Source organism: Canis lupus, chromosome Y (assembly GCF_048164855.1).
Source record: "Canis lupus baileyi chromosome Y, mCanLup2.hap1, whole genome shotgun sequence".
In the NCBI taxonomy this organism is placed as follows: Eukaryota; Metazoa; Chordata; class Mammalia; order Carnivora; family Canidae; genus Canis; species Canis lupus.
The window spans coordinates 3441424-3459031 of NC_132877.1; the positions used below are offsets into that span (position 1 = coordinate 3441424).

General features: G+C 36.6%; 1 protein-coding gene across 16 annotated transcripts in view; it reads right to left on the bottom strand.

The window, feature by feature from the left end:
• Positions 1-17608, bottom strand: part of LOC140629125 (neuroligin-4, X-linked) — a 369817-nt gene that overhangs the window by 79154 nt on the left and 273055 nt on the right. The gene's annotated exons all lie outside the window — the stretch shown is intronic.

The following is a 17608-nucleotide window of genomic DNA, read 5'->3' on the forward strand; positions in this document are numbered from 1 at the left end:
GCTGAGTTTGGGCCGGTGTTTCCGGAGCCTGGGAAAATCATAACAAATCCTGTCCAGCAAGTCTTAACGAAAACCAATTAAGTTGCACTTGCAGTGATTTGCAATGATTTTCAACTAGTCCTTGCCACACCAGCTATAAGAGCCCAGCAGTCATGACGTGAATCATTGCCTCCTCTCTGCTTTGAAACTGCTCCTGATAAAGGGAGCAAGTCAGAACAGGCCCAAGGATAATGCACCCTGATTTTCCACTTCTGAGAAATGCTTCCAGCAGGTAGATGTTAATTTAGCAAATAGGAAGGGGACAAGGAGTGATGTCAATGCTTGTGTCCCATCAGGTGCAATTGCCTCAGTGACGCTTTCCTTCTTGCAAGAGGATGACACATTTCTTTAATCAATTTCATCTCAACTGCCCATATCCTCATTTGCGCATGATTTGCACAATAAATGACATAACAGGCTTTGGGGAAATTATATTAGACAGAATTGGGCTTCGAATACAGCCACCCTGCTGTGTTCCCACAGTATGTTCTGTTCTGGGTCAGAGGAGTGAAAATATTAATTGAATCATAATGTGTGTCCTGAAAGCAAAGACCATTCTTGGTAGGTGCAGAGAGTGAAGGAGGACATTAGTTCAAGAACTTTATTATTTTTTTTATTTTAATATTTTCTCCTGTGCCAGATGCAAGAACACTGTCAATGGCAATCAATGGCTTTCTGCTCTGAGACCAATTGGAAACATTTTTTAAGATAATGGTAATTTAAAGCATTGCACAATCTCAATAAACATTACGTAAGGAATGATGAAAGCATTTAAAATACGGAAGGAATGAGAAACGTCACACCGCAAACCCACCTGTGTGTCCATATAGTCTCATCCTATTTACTTGATTAACTGCAAAGTCTTCAGACTTAAGAGACATACATGCAATATACCGAAGTAGGAATAAATAATTTGGAATGTGCGATCATAATTTTTGGTAGTGGTTTAACTAGGAAAATAATGCTCCAGATCTTGTCTCTCAATGGATTCTCAAATTCTTTCTGTTTTGTGCATTCAGTCATGGAAGCTGGTATTTTGAGACTGATTCCATAGCGCTATCCAAGTGATTGGTCACTGAAAGCACAAAGACATCGACATGCCACATTTTTAAATACTAACCTTTTACTAAACATAGAAAAAAAAAAAACCTTGGCAAAGTACTAAAATTAATGCAAGATTAACACAGTTAATATAAAAGTTAGTCAACTGTATCTACTGCCTATTAGGAGAAAACCTGAATACTTATCAACTTAAAAGTCTGCATATGTATGAATAAGTGATGTATTGAATAGAAATGTGAGCACCTCAAAGAAATCCCTGGTGTGTCTGGCTGGTTAATGTCCAGGGTTGGCTGTCCCAGGATAAGGGCGAGAAGCCTAGGAATTCTCATTTCTCTGTGAGAGACCGCTCTAATATCTATCTCTGCATTAAGTAGCCACGTCGACAAGTGTTTTTAAATCGTGGCCACTATCTGAATTAGTATCCCATGTACCGGTGCTTCCCTGCCCCATTGTGACATCCCACAGAGGGAAGGTAAGCAGAAGTAAACTTTGTTGGAAGTGAAGGGTTTTGAAGAGAACAGGATTGCTGCTGAGCTGGCATGGGAAGAAGACTCTGTTGATGCATGAGTGCACCTCTCTGGATGAGAAATAGTTAAGCTGTAATCCCAAGAACAAAGGATGCTTGATTTTTGAGGTGTTATTTTAATCCCTATGGCAACTGGCAACCACAGCTGGGAGGGACCAGGAAAAAGAAGACCCTAGGACAAAAGTCCAAAGCTGAGTTATAGTCTCACCTCCATGCTTACATCCTAAGATCCAGCTCAGGCAACTCTTTGCAAATAGAGTCTGGAACAGAGCCACATCTGTTCATCTACCTACCATCTATGGTGCTACCAAACTATGACAGATCAGAGCAGTTGGGACAGAAACCATAAGTCTAAAATATTTACTCTCTGCCCCTTTATAGATGTTTACTGAGTTGGGATAGACAGAAATTACACATTTTATAACACCTTGTGTTGGCAAGAATGTGGCCAAGATGCACTTTTCATAGATTATGATTAGAGGCTAAATTGGTTAAGCCTCCTAAGCTCTGTAAGTATTTCAACATCTATATAAATTTATAAAAGATATGGAATCCCACCCCCACTCCAAGAGGACTGTTTCTACTGCACCATGGTTTATAGCAGTGTTTAGAAATAACCTAAGCGGGTCAAGAATTTGGGTTATGTCTAGAACTGTCCAATTGTCATGGAATCTTTCTGAAAACAGGATAGATTCATATGTGTCAAAATAGGCAATCTCAACTTTATGTTATTAAGTGGAAAAAAGCAAAATGTTAGGCCTAGTATCTTGCAAGCTGGCATTTAAATGCTGGTTAGGTACAAATATCTCTGGAAGAATTCGGCAGGCAGAACAAACAGTTGTGCTTTCTGGGAGACCTGAGTAAAAGGTGTGTTGGAGTGTAGACAGGCAATTCCCTATATACCTTTCTTTATATTGAAGTTTTAGCCACAGATACAATTAATTTTTCAGAAATAAAAACAAATACCCGGTCTGCTTAAATGAAAAGTGGTTCAGATATGGATATTTGAAGCACAGTTGTGGATACAGCAAAAGGGACAGGCTTGAGAGACAGTTTCCGTAAAAGAAAGACAAGTTCAATTTCAATCCAAAGTCATGAAATAAGTCAAGTGAGGAGAAATTGTAGTTGGAGAGGCTCAAGGGAAAGTAAGAAAAGGAGGAAAGAGAAACCATGAATTCAAAAAGAAAATAAACTCATGAGTTTTTCCTTCCCCAAATTATACTGACTGACATCATAATAAATTTAAAATCCTTCTGCAGGATATAGTGGATCAAGAGATAAAATGACTGAGCTGAGTGGATACCAATTCAAATTCACTGAAAGAGAAAAGACAAGCAATGAATCCAAATCCCTGGAAATACCGCAAAAATCCTGTACAAAATGAATTTATTATAACTTAACCAAACATGTGGACCTGATTATCATTCTACGGAAGCCATTTTGGGTAGAAATAATGTTACACAATTGCTTAGTAAGACTAAATATATAAATGGCTTGACAAAAGATAAAGATTATTGCATGTTAAAGGAAAGAGCGATTTTCTATTTCTTAGCAGAAACTTCATATTTCAAATTTTTTAATACTAAGAAAAGACTCCAAAAGAAGCAACAGGGACCTCCAGCTGCAGAGCCTCTCTCTTTTACCCCTTGCCTCCTCCTGAATGTCACACAACCCAAGCATAAAGCTAACTCAAGCCACACTTCATGGAGTCTACAACCGACATGTCCCTTTGGGAAGGTGTCTTGGCAAAAGAAAAATAGGCAATTGAGAACTCCAGTAAACACAAAGCAACAGCTATGGATTGCCGTGTAACTTCAAACCAAGGGCACCGTCTCATATGTACCTTCCTTGATGTTAATAATTACAAAGTTTCCAACAAATGTACAGTCTGTCCGTGAGATGCTACATGTTAAATTGCAGGCACATGAAACTATCCTTTGGGTAGATACAAACTGATCATGTCTTGCCTAGTTACCAAAGGCCACCCCATGGGGACTGGACCATCAAAACCATGAAGGCTGAGGTAAACATCTTCCAGCAAAATGAATAAATACAAGAGAATTACAAAGGTTAGAGTTTTCCATGCATCTCATTCTCTGAAAACATGGTACGGAGGAAACTCATTTGGTAACTAATGGAACTTCTTAGAAATATGCTTCTCTCCTGCTGTGAAATCACTTAACTCATTTTTTCGAGAGGGGATAATGAAGAGTCTTACCCTTTTGTTAATGTGTTTTTCTTTTATTGCTCTCAAAAAAAAGAAAATAAATGGGCCCCTCTCATAGCTGGGATGGTTATATTACAGCTTTTGAAATTGAACAGAGTCCCTCCCATGTCAACACCCTTTACTTTGGACTACACAAATAATTCTATCGTTCAAGATATTTTCATCAGTATGTTTAAGGTACTTTTTTTCTAAGTCTCCATCACCTTTGAGAAACATGAAAAACAAAAGTAAAAGCTGTCTAGCTCTCTGGCCCTCTGCTTATATGAAAACAGGCTCTTTGGTAGTGTGTTCTGAGGGTGTGCTTGTCTCATGATGATAAAGAGAGATGAACAATTTCAGGAGACAATGATTTTTTTTTCTAATTGTGGTATTCAAATATTTAAAAAAATATGTCCAATAATATAGCTTCATATCTTCCTTGTGAATATAAAGAGTATTATATTAGTAAATGTACTTTAAGACAGATCTACATGTTTTTTTTCCTCAATAACTGGTCTCACATAGGGAAGGTTTAAATTCACATTAGCAGAGTTGAACTAAAGAGAAAAGCCCAACATTCTTCCATACATCCACTTCTGTTCCAACATAAATAGTGAAGTAAAATGGTCTTTTCTAAGGTAAGTGATTATTGAATTTAATTTCTTTCTGTTTAATTACATAGATCATAAAGAAGAGAATGGAAGGAAAATAAAATTGTTTCACTATTCATTAGTTTCTAGATATGGCAGACCTCATGGGGAGAATGAGGGTAAGGAAGACATGTCAGCCAATTTTAAACCTTGTTGAAGCTGAAAAAAGAAAAAAAAAGAAAAAAAGAAACACTGATAGAAATACATATCCATTGCATATTGGGTAGAAATTATTTTTACTCAGAAATTTAACCAATATTCCTAGATAAATAATTTTAAGATAAGTCAGATGCTTTTGAATTGAAAATAACATTCTATATCAAAATATAAAGTTTTTGCACAGCAAAGGAAACCATCAAGAAAACAAAAAGATAACTTGCTGAATGGGAAAAGATATTTGCAAATGATACGTCTGAATAAGAGATTGATACCCAAAATATGTGAAGAAGTTATACAACTCAACACCAAAAACAAAAACAAAAACAAAAAACCCAAATGATTAAAACATGAGCAAAGGACCTGAGTAGACATTTTTCCAAAGAAGAGGTACAGATGGACAACAGACTCATGAAAGGATACTCAACATCACGCACCATCAGGGAAATGAAAATCAAAAGTACAATGAGATATTACCTCACTCACGCTTGTCAGAATGGCTAAATTAAAAAGATAAGAAACAAACATTGGTGAGGATGTGGAGATAAAGAAATGCTTGTGCGCTGTTGGTGGGAATGCAAACTGTGCAGTCACTGTGGAAAAGAATATGGAGGTTCCTCAAAACATTAAAAATATCAGGGGCACCTGGGTGGCTCAGTGGTTGAGTGTCTGTGAGACATTCTCAGTGTATTAAGACTTACAAATGGATTTCATGACAAAACTCAATATGCAAATCATATCACCAAGCATATTACCAATAGTAATAGTATGCTATAGTCTAATTGTTAGCATTTTTAAAATGCTAATAAAATAGAAAATTTGATGGGGAAAATTAATCAGATTTTGGGGGTGGAAACCAGATTTAGTATTGAATATTTATCTCTATTTTGAACAGACTATTTATGCTGCTTTAATAGTTCACATTATATAGTTTTAGGCTAGAGGAAACCCCTCATTCAATGTAATTCTTATCCACACAAAAAATAGTATAAGTCATTTCACTGACGCTGTATAGTTCTCTGTCTCCCCCACCCCCCCCACCCCCGAACATGTAACAATGTCTGGAGACTTTTTTTTTATTTTTTCAATTGAGGGAACGAAGTGCGGTGGTGGTGTTACTGACTCTAGTGGTTCCATGGAAGCCACAGATACTGCTCATCACCCTACAGTGCACAGGACCGCTCCTACCACACAGAATGATCCAACCCAAAGTTAACACACTCTACAATAGATTTATGAGGATGTGGTTCAAAAAACTAGAACATAGGGCACCATCTTTTCATTGCTGCACAAAGTAATTGGTTTCAAAATTACATGGAACCGTTCATGGAGGGGCTATGTTGGACTCAGTGAGCTCCACCGGAGGTTCACCAGATGCTACTTTGTTTCATGTTTACAGGGAATCTTGCTCTCTGGTCATGCAAGGCTCCCAAGTGCCTTCTCCTTGAACCAGTCTGTTGGCACACAGCTGGTGTTTCAGTCTGATCAGCTGCTGTAACAGACTCCCATAGGCTGGGTGGCTTATAAACAACAGACCATGGTTTCTCACAGTTCTGGAGACTGGAAGCCCAGAATCAAGGTGGCAGCAGATTCAGTGTCTGAGGTAGGCTCTCTCTTGGTTCATAGACAGCCATACTCTTGCTCATGTGTCCTTACATGAAGGAAGGCATCAGGGAGCTCTCTGGGTCTCATATTTTATAAGGGCATCGATCTTATTCATAAGGCTTCACCTTCATGACCCAATCAGCTCCATCTGATGTGGACCCACACCCCACCTCCTAAAAGCATCCAACTGGGGGTCTGGATTTCAACATTTGAATTTGGAGGGGGCACAAATATTCAGTCTATAACACCTGGCAAGTTGCTCTTACATTGAGCAGATGCTCTCCAGAGGTTTGCTGAAGGATGCAAGTAGATAATAATTGAATTTCAGTAAATACATGCCACAAAAAAGAATCCTTTTCAGGCATTTCACAAAATTCAATCGATTGTTTTCATCTGATAAGATGTTACTCCTTTATTACCGTTCAGGACTAGGGAAGATCTTAAATATATTGAATCATCCCATGAGTGTTCCTATAAACAGGAAATAAATATATATGTATATATTACATATGTAATAATATGTAACATATATTACATATTACATATGTAAATAATATATATAATATAATGCATATAATATATAAATATATATAAAAGTAAATATATGTATAATACATGTTACACAAATATGTATTTAATATATGTAACACATACATATGTATGTTATATGCATATATGCATATATTAATAAATATTAAATATATAACATAGTATAATATGTATATATTATATTTAATATATAGTATGTTGAATATATTTATTCTATACATGTATTTATTAAAAATATATGTGACAGTTCCTGGCTGTGAGTTTGAGCCCCATGTTGGATGTGGAGATTACTTAAAAAATAAAAGCTTAAAAATATACATACAAACACACACACACACACACACACACACACACACACACCTTCCTTAATGTCCCTCAGTGATTGTTTTCAATGCAGAGATCTTGTGTGTATTTTCTCAGATTTATTACTACATAATGTACATATTCATGTACCAGCATACCTTTCTTTGATGAACTGGAAACAAAAGACAAACAATCAAACAAAAAACCTAATTATCCATGACAGATAGTTGAAAAGTGTTATGCTATGAGTTCTTCTTTTTTTTTTTTTTTTTAAAGATTTTATTTATTCATGACAGACAGAGAGAGAGAGAGAGAGAGGCAGAGACACAGGCAGAGGGAGAAGCAGGCTCCGAGCAGAGAGCCTGATGTGGGACTCGATCCTGGGTCTTTAGGGTCACGCCCTGGGCTGACAGTGGCGCTAAACCGCTGAGCCACCCGGGCTGCCTGCTATGAGTTATTCTTGAGAAACATTTTCATTTTGAAATTTCCCATCTCTAAAAATATGAATATTCTGATATCATTGTAGTTTGCTCTTCTTTCTGCTTTTCATTGAACAATTGATAGGTTTTGTCAAAACTGCACCTAGCCAGTTTACAAATTCTGTTTGCGTGGGTGCACTTGATATACATGTTTCACTTTTACTGAATTGAACTTCGTTACTATTAAAACATACTCAAGACTGAAAATTTTCAAAGTGGGTTTGCATTAATAGTAAGGCAACTAAACTTTGAAAGGAGTCCCAGCAGCATGAAATATTCAAAATTATCAATATAAATGCCTAATTTGCATTCCTAGAAAAAATATACTATTGTTACTATCCCAAGAAATTTTAATTTTGGCATAAAATATACCATTATTGTTTTATATTATGCCTGGATTTCAAACATAAATTAACTGCTACAGGACTGATCAGTAGACCTATAATCACAGAACTATTATTTGTTGAGTAATTATTATGTACAAAGAAGCTGGCCAGGTCTTTTACAGGCATTTTCTCATTTTTTTTTCTCATGATAACTCTGCAGAGTAGCTATCATTATTGCCATATGATAGTTTTAAATCAGATACACTCATGAACAGCTGGCAATAACTTTATCATTAATCTTTAAGGTCAATGACCTTACATCACATCATGCAAATATACAGGAGAACATTTTGATTGGGAAAATTTAAGTTCTGAATTTTAAATGAAACGCTAGCTTTGGTAATTTCTGCTTAAAATACTCCTGAGTTTATTTCTAAAATGGCTTTTAATCATGCACTTTAAAAGATCAAACACTGTCGAGTAAACCAAAATAACCAAACTCACATCTCCAAGGGAACACACAAATAGTGATTGAAAAGTGTAAAGAAATCTGTGAAAAACCAAGAGCATGACTCAGTGTTTCCCAGAGAAATGTTAATGAAAATATCTTCTCATCCATAACTCTAACATAAATCCTAATTAAAATCCAAGTTGCATGTGCTGTCTTGTTAAATGATGATTAACTGTCTGAAATTTCTTTGAAGTTCGGCTTCTTGGGAACAAGATTGCCTATTTAATGCCTGTAAAATAAAGTAGTGATTCTCTGAATTCTGAACTGCTCTTAAGAGAATATAGCTCTAATAAAATATTTTGCATTATCTCTATAAACTAGTATCTCCTACCTTCTCATTTGTGTTAAAATTAGAATAAATCAGACATCTACATCTTGTAGTAATACACTAGGTAATTCAAGCCAACGTCCTTACTGAGAACAAGTTAAAATGTGCATGGTTAAACAAAAAATCTTTTAAAAATTTCAGGGCTAAAATCATACTTAGAGATTGCAGTCCCAAAACCATTGAAAACATGCTGATCCAGGTAGGTAGACCTGTAGGCTACCCAGCACACAAAGCAGCTCTGCCCCAGGGCATTTTCCAGTGTGGAGGGAACTACTGTGGCGTACACAGCACCACAGCACAAGGAAGCACATGTCAAACCCAAGAGTCTACCAAAGCTGTACAATTTGAAAGATTCTGCCTAATATTTTCCTTCCTCCATGGGTCTCACTCTCAGGTGAAGCATGAAAAAAAGTAAATTCAGACTTGCAGGACCATACAGCTCGCCTCCACAACATCTAAACAATTCAGAGGACACCAGGTCTTGGTGGATGAAATAATATGAAATTCTCACATCTGTAGGCATTTGCCCTGGACAAAGAGGCTGTTAATCCCAGCGTCAGTTTATCACTATAAGCAGTTTCTTTTCAACTACAATGACCAGTTCACAAAGATGACCAAGCACATAAAGAAAGAAATAAGAAGCCCCTGGTAAAACTAAGCAGAAATAACAGTCACTAGAAAGAGACCTTGCAAACACTGAGATAGTGTCATGACGAGACATATATGATAATACAACTGTTTTGGAAGAATTACAAAGAACTACAAAAATGAGATTAAAACTTTCAGAAGAGAATGAGAAACTGTTAAAATGGGGGGGGGGGGGGGGGAGGAGGAGACATCATAAAAGACCAAAGAGAAATTCTAGATCAGAGGATCGCAGGAATGAAAAAAAAAATTAAGAATTGATGAGTGAAGCTGAAAGGAAAAGGAGTGAAGTGAAAGGAAAAGGAGCAGAAACTACAGAATGTGTCATGGAAAGATACCAAAAGAGAATATAAAACGAGCATTAGAAAAAGGGAAAGCCATATAAGAATTTCTAAAATGTGCATCATCTCAATGCTCAGGACATGAACCTATCAGACAACAAGATGAACAGAGAATAGAAAGAGACAGAGCCATGGACATTTGAGATAATGGAAATACAAAAGGTATCACTTACGACAATGAGGAAGAATATATAGAAGAAGATACAAAATTGGGAACCTCCAAACTGTGGAAATTATAGAGAGGGTCAAAAAATAATTCTAGAACTGTAAAGAAACTATGTAACAAAATTATAAAATGGATGCCCTGGCTTCTCCATTCATAAGATCCAGAAGAAAGGAGACTTAGTGGAATAGATTGTAGGTCTGGGGGAAAATATTCAAAGATTTTATTTATTTATTGGAGAGAGAGCATGCACACGAGAGAGCATGAGGTAGGGGAGAGGCAGATGGAGAGAGAGACAGACTCTCTGCTGAGCAGGAGGCCCAATGTGGGGCCCAATTCCAGGACTCAGGGGTCATGACCTGAGCTGAAGGCAGACACTTAACTGACTGAGCCACCCAGGTGCCCCAGGGAAAAATATTCAGAAGGACGTTTGGAATGAAAGTGGGTGAAAATACAAACAAAAAGGATAAAAATGAGGCCACAAGGTTAGTCTAAGCTATGTGCATGTTGACCACCAATAGGAAAGAAGGCAGAGAACACAACCGCAATGTTGGAAGAGGTCATGATGAACCATCCACAGAACTTAAGAAAAACGCCCTTGCAAAAGTGAAAGGTTATTAAGTTATTCCAATCAGATAAATGAAAAGAATGTAATATCTCACTATATCAGAGTTAACGTGGAAGAGACTCTAAGGCAAACAATCTTTGAAGCATCATGGGAATGAGATGCAGGGAATGTATGAATTTCAAAGAAGCAACTGTTACACAGACAGCTACATTCCCTATAGCAACAATGACTCCAGCAAAGAGGAGGAGGATTTATCTATGGCTGGAAAGAAATAACTGAAAGTTAAAATTCAGTGGGAATATTCTTCGAGAGGAAGGAATCGTAAGGACATTTTCTTTCTTTTTTTCTTTTAAGGTTTATTCCCATCGAACCAGTCACGGTATCCTCTAGTAATTTTCTCCAGTAACAGAGCAGTCTTTTTTTTTTTTAAGATTTTATTTATTTATTCATGAGATACAGAGAGAGAGAGAGACAGGCAGAGACACAGGCAGAGGGAGAACTCCATGCAGGGAGCCCAACGTGGGACTCGATCCTGGGACGCCAGGACCAAGCCCTGGGCTGAAGACAGTGCTAAACCACTGAGCCACCCAGGCTGCCCCGTAAAGACATTTTCATCAGCCTATCTGAGGGTTTCAAAAGCTCAAAAGCTCTGAAAACATATTCTAGACCATCATTGGGTGTTTTTGTTTTTTAAGGAGGATGTTGACAGATAAGGTTAGAAACATAAAAAATAATGAGAGACAAGTAAATGATATGGCTATAGGGAAATTGAAATTAATGTGGACTGAATCAAGTAAACACGTTTCCTAGCAGATTTCTAAACACACACACACAAACCAAACGACAGTAAGAGCAGGTAAGTTAGGTGGATGAATATGGAGGTAAAATATACTAATTAGGTAGTATTTGCAGAGAAGTGGAAATGGTATTAATTAAAATTAGTGATTATATTAAGGACCCCCCCCCATTGTAACTTCTAGCATTGTCCATTAAAAGATTACACTCAAAATGTTTTCATTTCTAACATAGTGGGAGGGGGAAGGAAACAATAAAATGATCTTTAAAAATGATAAATTCACAGGAAAGCAAGAAAGGAGAAGAAAATATAGAAGAAGTGGGTTAATAAAAGCACACCTTTAGGATAGAAGATTTAAACCCAAATAGATCAAAGGGGGAATATAAATATAAGTGGATCTGCAGTTACAAAAGCAAAGAGCATCAGACCCCAATATATATAACCTATAAAATATGTGATTAAAACAAGTAAAAATATGGAAATGACTCACCACTGAATTACTAACAATACATAGCAATATTAATATCAAGCTAAATAGATGGTAAGGTGTGAAGCACCACCAGAAATAAAGAATCACATCATAATCAGAATTTCAACTTGTCACAATGTGTAAAAATTCTAGACATTATCTCCTAAATTGATAAGCACATAAAATATGCAAAGCGAAAGTATAGAAAAATATAAACAAAAAGGAGAAAAATCATTTCCCACCATGGGAAAATTTAAGAGACTTACTCTAGTAAATGACAGAACACAAAAAATATCAATAAAGTTATAGAATATGTACATTCTATAATCCAACAACTTGAGTTGTTAGTTGTATATAGAATAGTGCTACCAACTACTGCGAAATAGTTTCCCCACGGATGTGAAAGATGTTGACATGAAATAAACAAAATTAAATAAATGTAACTAGAAGAAAAAGCACATACATTTGGAAAGTAAAGAATTGTTTCTGACAAAATTCACAAGTCAAAGAAAAACTCACAATGGAGGTCACATAGTATTTCTTAGGAACAATAAAAGTATCACCCAATTTGTGGAATGCAGCTAATGCGTTTCCTGGAGCAAAATTTACAAGTACATATTAACATATTAGAAAATGAAGGTATGGCAACATTAATAAAATAGGCTTCTAATTTCAAGAGGATAGTAATATTAATGAAAAGGAAATAATAAAGATAAGAATAATGATTAATGAGGGGCGCCTGGGTGGCTCAGTTAGTTAAGCATCAGACTCTTGGTTTCAGGTCAGGTCATAATCTCAGGATCATGAGATTAAGGTCTGTGTTGGGCTCCATGCTCAGCATGAGTCTGCTTGAGGTATTCTCTCTCCCTCTCCTTGAGCATGCTTTCTCTCTTCTCTCTCTGTCTAAAATAAATAAAAGTCTTAAAAAAAAGAACAGTAATTAATGAAAATTAAGTTAACATACAGTAGACTGAAGAAGAAAACCAAAACTTGGTTTCTTGGAAAGTCTATCAACTGTTGAGTTTTATTGATAAAGTGAAAAAGCATAGTTATTTGGGGTATTAAGAAATAGACCACTACCATCCATTTGCAGAAGTAGAAAGACAAAAGAAAATTACTAATTTCTATACTCTGATAATAGAACACTTAAGAGAAATGGAAAGACATAGCATAACAAAAGTGACCCAAAAACAAACTGAAAACCAGAACCATTTAAGATACTAACTGGATGTCAAAACTCATACCACAAAGACAACTCAATGCAGGAATGGTTGCACTTATCCGTTCTGAAAACATTAAGGAAGAGATACTCTCGACCTTGAACTCTTGAAGTGTGTATGAGGAAAGGTCTTATCCTTGCATGTGTCATATGATAGTATTACATGCACCCCAAAAGCAGCAAGGGATAGGATTCAGAAAATGATAAGCCAACAAATTACTCATGAACAATGTTCAGCAACATCTGAAAAGCACACGAATATGCCCCTATCAAGCTGGTTTACCTCAAATTACAAACTTGTATGAACATTAGAAGATACAAAGAGATACTGTTGAAATGTTGGAAACATTGTCTTTACGGCCAGAAGAAAAAAAAAAAAAAGAAAGAAATACTCAAATCTTTGTTTCATTTTGGCAGTTACTGTGCTAAGGTGAGGGAAAAAAATGTGTATAAAGATGGAAAAGGAAGTATCGAAATTATTTTTACTCACAGATGATATCAGTGTATATGTAGAAAATCTCAAATAACATAATTTAATAAATCTGCTGGTTATAAAATTGATATTAAACAAAAACTGTATTTTATATTCCCACAATAATAGGCAATATGGATTTTAAAAAGATAAATGTTACAATAGTTCCGAATACTATTCCTACCAATCATTGACACAAAATGTGTACAAGACCTCTTGTTGAAACATTATAAGAGATTACTGAGAAAAAATAAAAATACCTAAATAAGTTATAGGGATATGCCATTTTTTTGTTAATGGTCTATTCAATATTGAAAGAGGTCCAATAAGCCAGCCTGGGCCAAGAAGTTGTATTCTCAATTAAAAACCAGATGTGTGTTTTCCCAACGAGAGATTCTGAAGTATATACAAAAATGCAAAGTTTCAGAAAAAGATAAGATTCTCTTTAAAAAGGACAGGGGAAAAAAAGGGGGGAAAATAAAAATAAAAAGGACAGGGGGAAAAAAACTTTTTATACTATATATAGTGAGTTATTACAAAATACAATGTTTAAGAAAATATGATACATAAAGACAAAGGAACTAACAGAAATGTAGCAATAGAGTATACTTCTTTTTTCAACAAATGGTAATGTGAAGTCAAATTGTCTATATGGAAAAATAAATTGTACCCATTATCCATGTAGTACAAAAATGTGGAATCCATGTGAATTTTAACATAAAAATTTTAAAAACAAACGTTGTGAAGATACTCTAGAAAGATATAATCTTATCTTTGGGGAGGAAAAGTTTTTCGTTTTTTTTTTTTTGTTTTTTTTTTTAGGAAAAGACAACCAAAAATTCTAAAAAATATTGTAAAGTCAAAAAACTAAGTTTAGGAACAGTAGCTCATGAAAAGATACCCTTAAAAACAGGGAAAGACACACAACAGAATAGAAGATATTTGCAACATGTGTAACTGCGGAAGCCTTCTAATTAAGGTAAGTCAAGAAGAAAAAGATAGGCAATCCAATACAAAAATTGAGGACAGAAAGAAAGCTCATCAAACAGGAAATACAAATATAGCCAAGAGATAAATGGACATGCATCGATCTCAGGAAACAACAAATGAAAAACAGAGTGAGTTTCCACATACGAGTACTAGACACGAAAACAAACGTGATATTCTCATTCTGCCAAATATTGGTGCAGACTCCATGCTGCTAGTAAAAACACTGATTTCCAAATTGGAAAATGCCGGGACGCCTGCGTGGCTCAGCGGTTGAGCACCTGCCTTCAGCCCAGGGTGTGATCCTGGAGTCCTGGGATCGAGTCCCGCGCCGGGCTCTCTGCATGGAGCCTGCTTCTCCCTCTGTCTGTGCCTCTGCCTCTCTCTCTCCGTGTCTCTCATGAATAAATAAATAAAATCTTAAAAAAAAAATTGGAAAATGCCTTGGTCTTCACTTAAAGTAGATTTAAAGCAGCAATTCCATAATGGGCATATGCCTCAGAAGACCCACGCTCTTGAGAAATGAGAGTGTATTTCCAAGAATGGTTGCAACGTTAAAGTTTGTAATAGCCAGGGCTGGAAATAACACATGTATCTATTAACGATAAAATGGGGGAAATACAGTGTAATGTATCCACGCAGTGGAGCGTACAGGAGTTGAAATGAGTAGAACATATGTGCATAAAGGAACATATACGGACTTTAAACACTATAGTGCCTAAAAAAGGACACATCAGAAAACAATATACAGTTCCATTCATTTGAAGCCCTCAAATAAGTAAAATTTAAATGTGACTGGCATAAAAGTTAGAATAGTGGGTTATCACCTGGGGAGCCGGGGGGAGCAGGGGGAGAAGATATGGCCCAGGTAGGAAAGGAACAGGTGCTTCTATGAGGTTGGGGACATCGCATTTCTGGACATGATGGTGGCTACAGGAATATCTGCTTTATGTTTTCACATGGCACTGAACATCAGTCAGGCGACAAACAACATTTTGGTTTTGTGCGTTATATTTCAAAGTCTTTTTTTTTTTAATTTTTAAAAATTTATTTATGATAGTCAGAGAGAGAGAGAGAGGCAGAGACACAGGCAGAGGGAGAAGCAGACTCCATGCACCGGGAGCCCGACGTGGGACTCGACCCCGGATCTCCAGGATCGCGCCCTGAGCCAAAGGCAGGCGCCAAACCGCTGCGACACCCAGGGATCCCTTGTGCGTTATATTTCAAACACAGGTGTGTTCCCTTGTCTGGAAGTTACTAGTTTAGACTTGTCTGTGTGCATGTGCAAGAACTGACCAGAACTCTACAAGTCTACAGCAATTGCTCCTGTATCTTTAGCAATTTATCAAGCCACATGAAATATTCAGAGCTATTTCTACACAACGGGCATTATAAAAATGTCCAATTATTCAAGACATTTGTTGGGGAAAAGGCTTAATTCAAAGGAAAGCAGACTAACTAGATTTTAACACCGAGGAAGTACGTTCATTAGTTATTGGTGACTGTGTGACTGGCCAAAATTATATTGAAGATGCATGAAATAATGAGGAACCACTTCTTCCTATAGACTTTGAAAAGGTGAGGATGCAAAACGAGCGTTGTGACATTCAGCATGGTGGAAATAACAGCTCCCAGGGACTGTGACACTGAGGTTGTGCAAAGCCTTCTGATTTTTCTCCTTTCAGTATGCCTTCAGAGTGATTTGAATTAAGCTTGAATTTATTGATAGTTGTACCTTTTCTTTGTTGTAAGTAAAAGTGCATTAGATAATGCGCGGCCACTGGACTTACTCAACAGAATCTTGGCTGTGTCCAAATGTAAATCCATCTTTAAGGAGGAAAACTTGCCTCCGAGCCAGGTATTGAAAATAAATTACAATGGGCTCTGAAGGAATTTCAATGACCAGAAACCTAAAAGGTTCAAGCAATCTTCTATGTGATAATTAGCGTATCGCCTACACAGTGACTGATTCGTATACAGTCCCACTCATTTGAGTATATGATTTCTGATACACTTTCTAGATTATTTCAGCCTACGTATGTAAGAGTCAGTACTCATGTACCTTCAGTGTTTTTACTATTAATTATTCAACTATTTCTCAACTAACACGGTCCTTCTGTATGTGAATGGATACGGGGCGCCCATCCGGACAATGGGGTATAATTCAGCACCAAAAAGAAACAGGCTACCAAGCCATGAAAGACACAGAGGAATCTCATACACAAATTGGTAAGCGAAAGAAGCCAATCTGAAAAGGCCTCATACCTTTTGTATGATTGTGTATGTACGTATAGTAGGACTCCAACTATGGCACGCTCTCCAAAGGCCAGACTATGGAGACAGTGAAACGAGGGGGAGAGAGGTGCGATTACGGAAACACAAAGGATTTGTCAGGCAGGGAAATTATGTACAATATTATAATGATGGAAACATGTCATTGTACGTGAGTCCAAATTCATGGACTACAAACACCAGGAGTGGATGCTAACATAACGACAGGTTCTGGGTGATGACGTCATGCCAGTGGAGGTTCATCCTTTTTTTTTTTTTTTTTTTTTTGAGGTTCATCCTTGATGAGAAATGAGCTACTCTGATGAGGATATTGACGATGAGAGAGGCTGTGCAAGTCTGAGGGTGGAGGGCATATGAGAAATCTCTGTATCTTCCTCTCTCTTAATTTTATTATAAACCTAAAATTGCTCTAAAAATAAATTTTTGATAATGATTTTCTTTATTTATTCATGAGAGACACAGAGAGAGAGAGAGGCAGAGACACAGGCAGAGGCAGAAGCAAGCTCCCTACAGGGAGCCTGATGCGGAACTCGATCCCAGGACCCCGGGGTCATGCCCTGGGCCAAAGCCGGACGCTCAACCACTGAGCCACCCAGGAGTCCCTAAAAACTAAATTCTTAAAACAACACAAAGAATTGAATACCAGACTTTGGAGGATAATGGAGACCTGTAAGGAAACACAAGTGAATCTCAAATAATCCCTGAAGATATATTGACTACTATGAGAATTTTTTTTTAATGGCACATCTGTCACATAAACAGGGATGCTAGAAAAAAAGACTCTGGAAAAGTTCTTAGATTTTTAAAAAAATATAAAAAATAAAATTTTTATTTTTCAGTTTATAAAATTTTTAAAATTCCAAAACAAAATTAGTTGGGATTAAAACTTAAGCAGGAAATTAGTTTCCTAGAAATT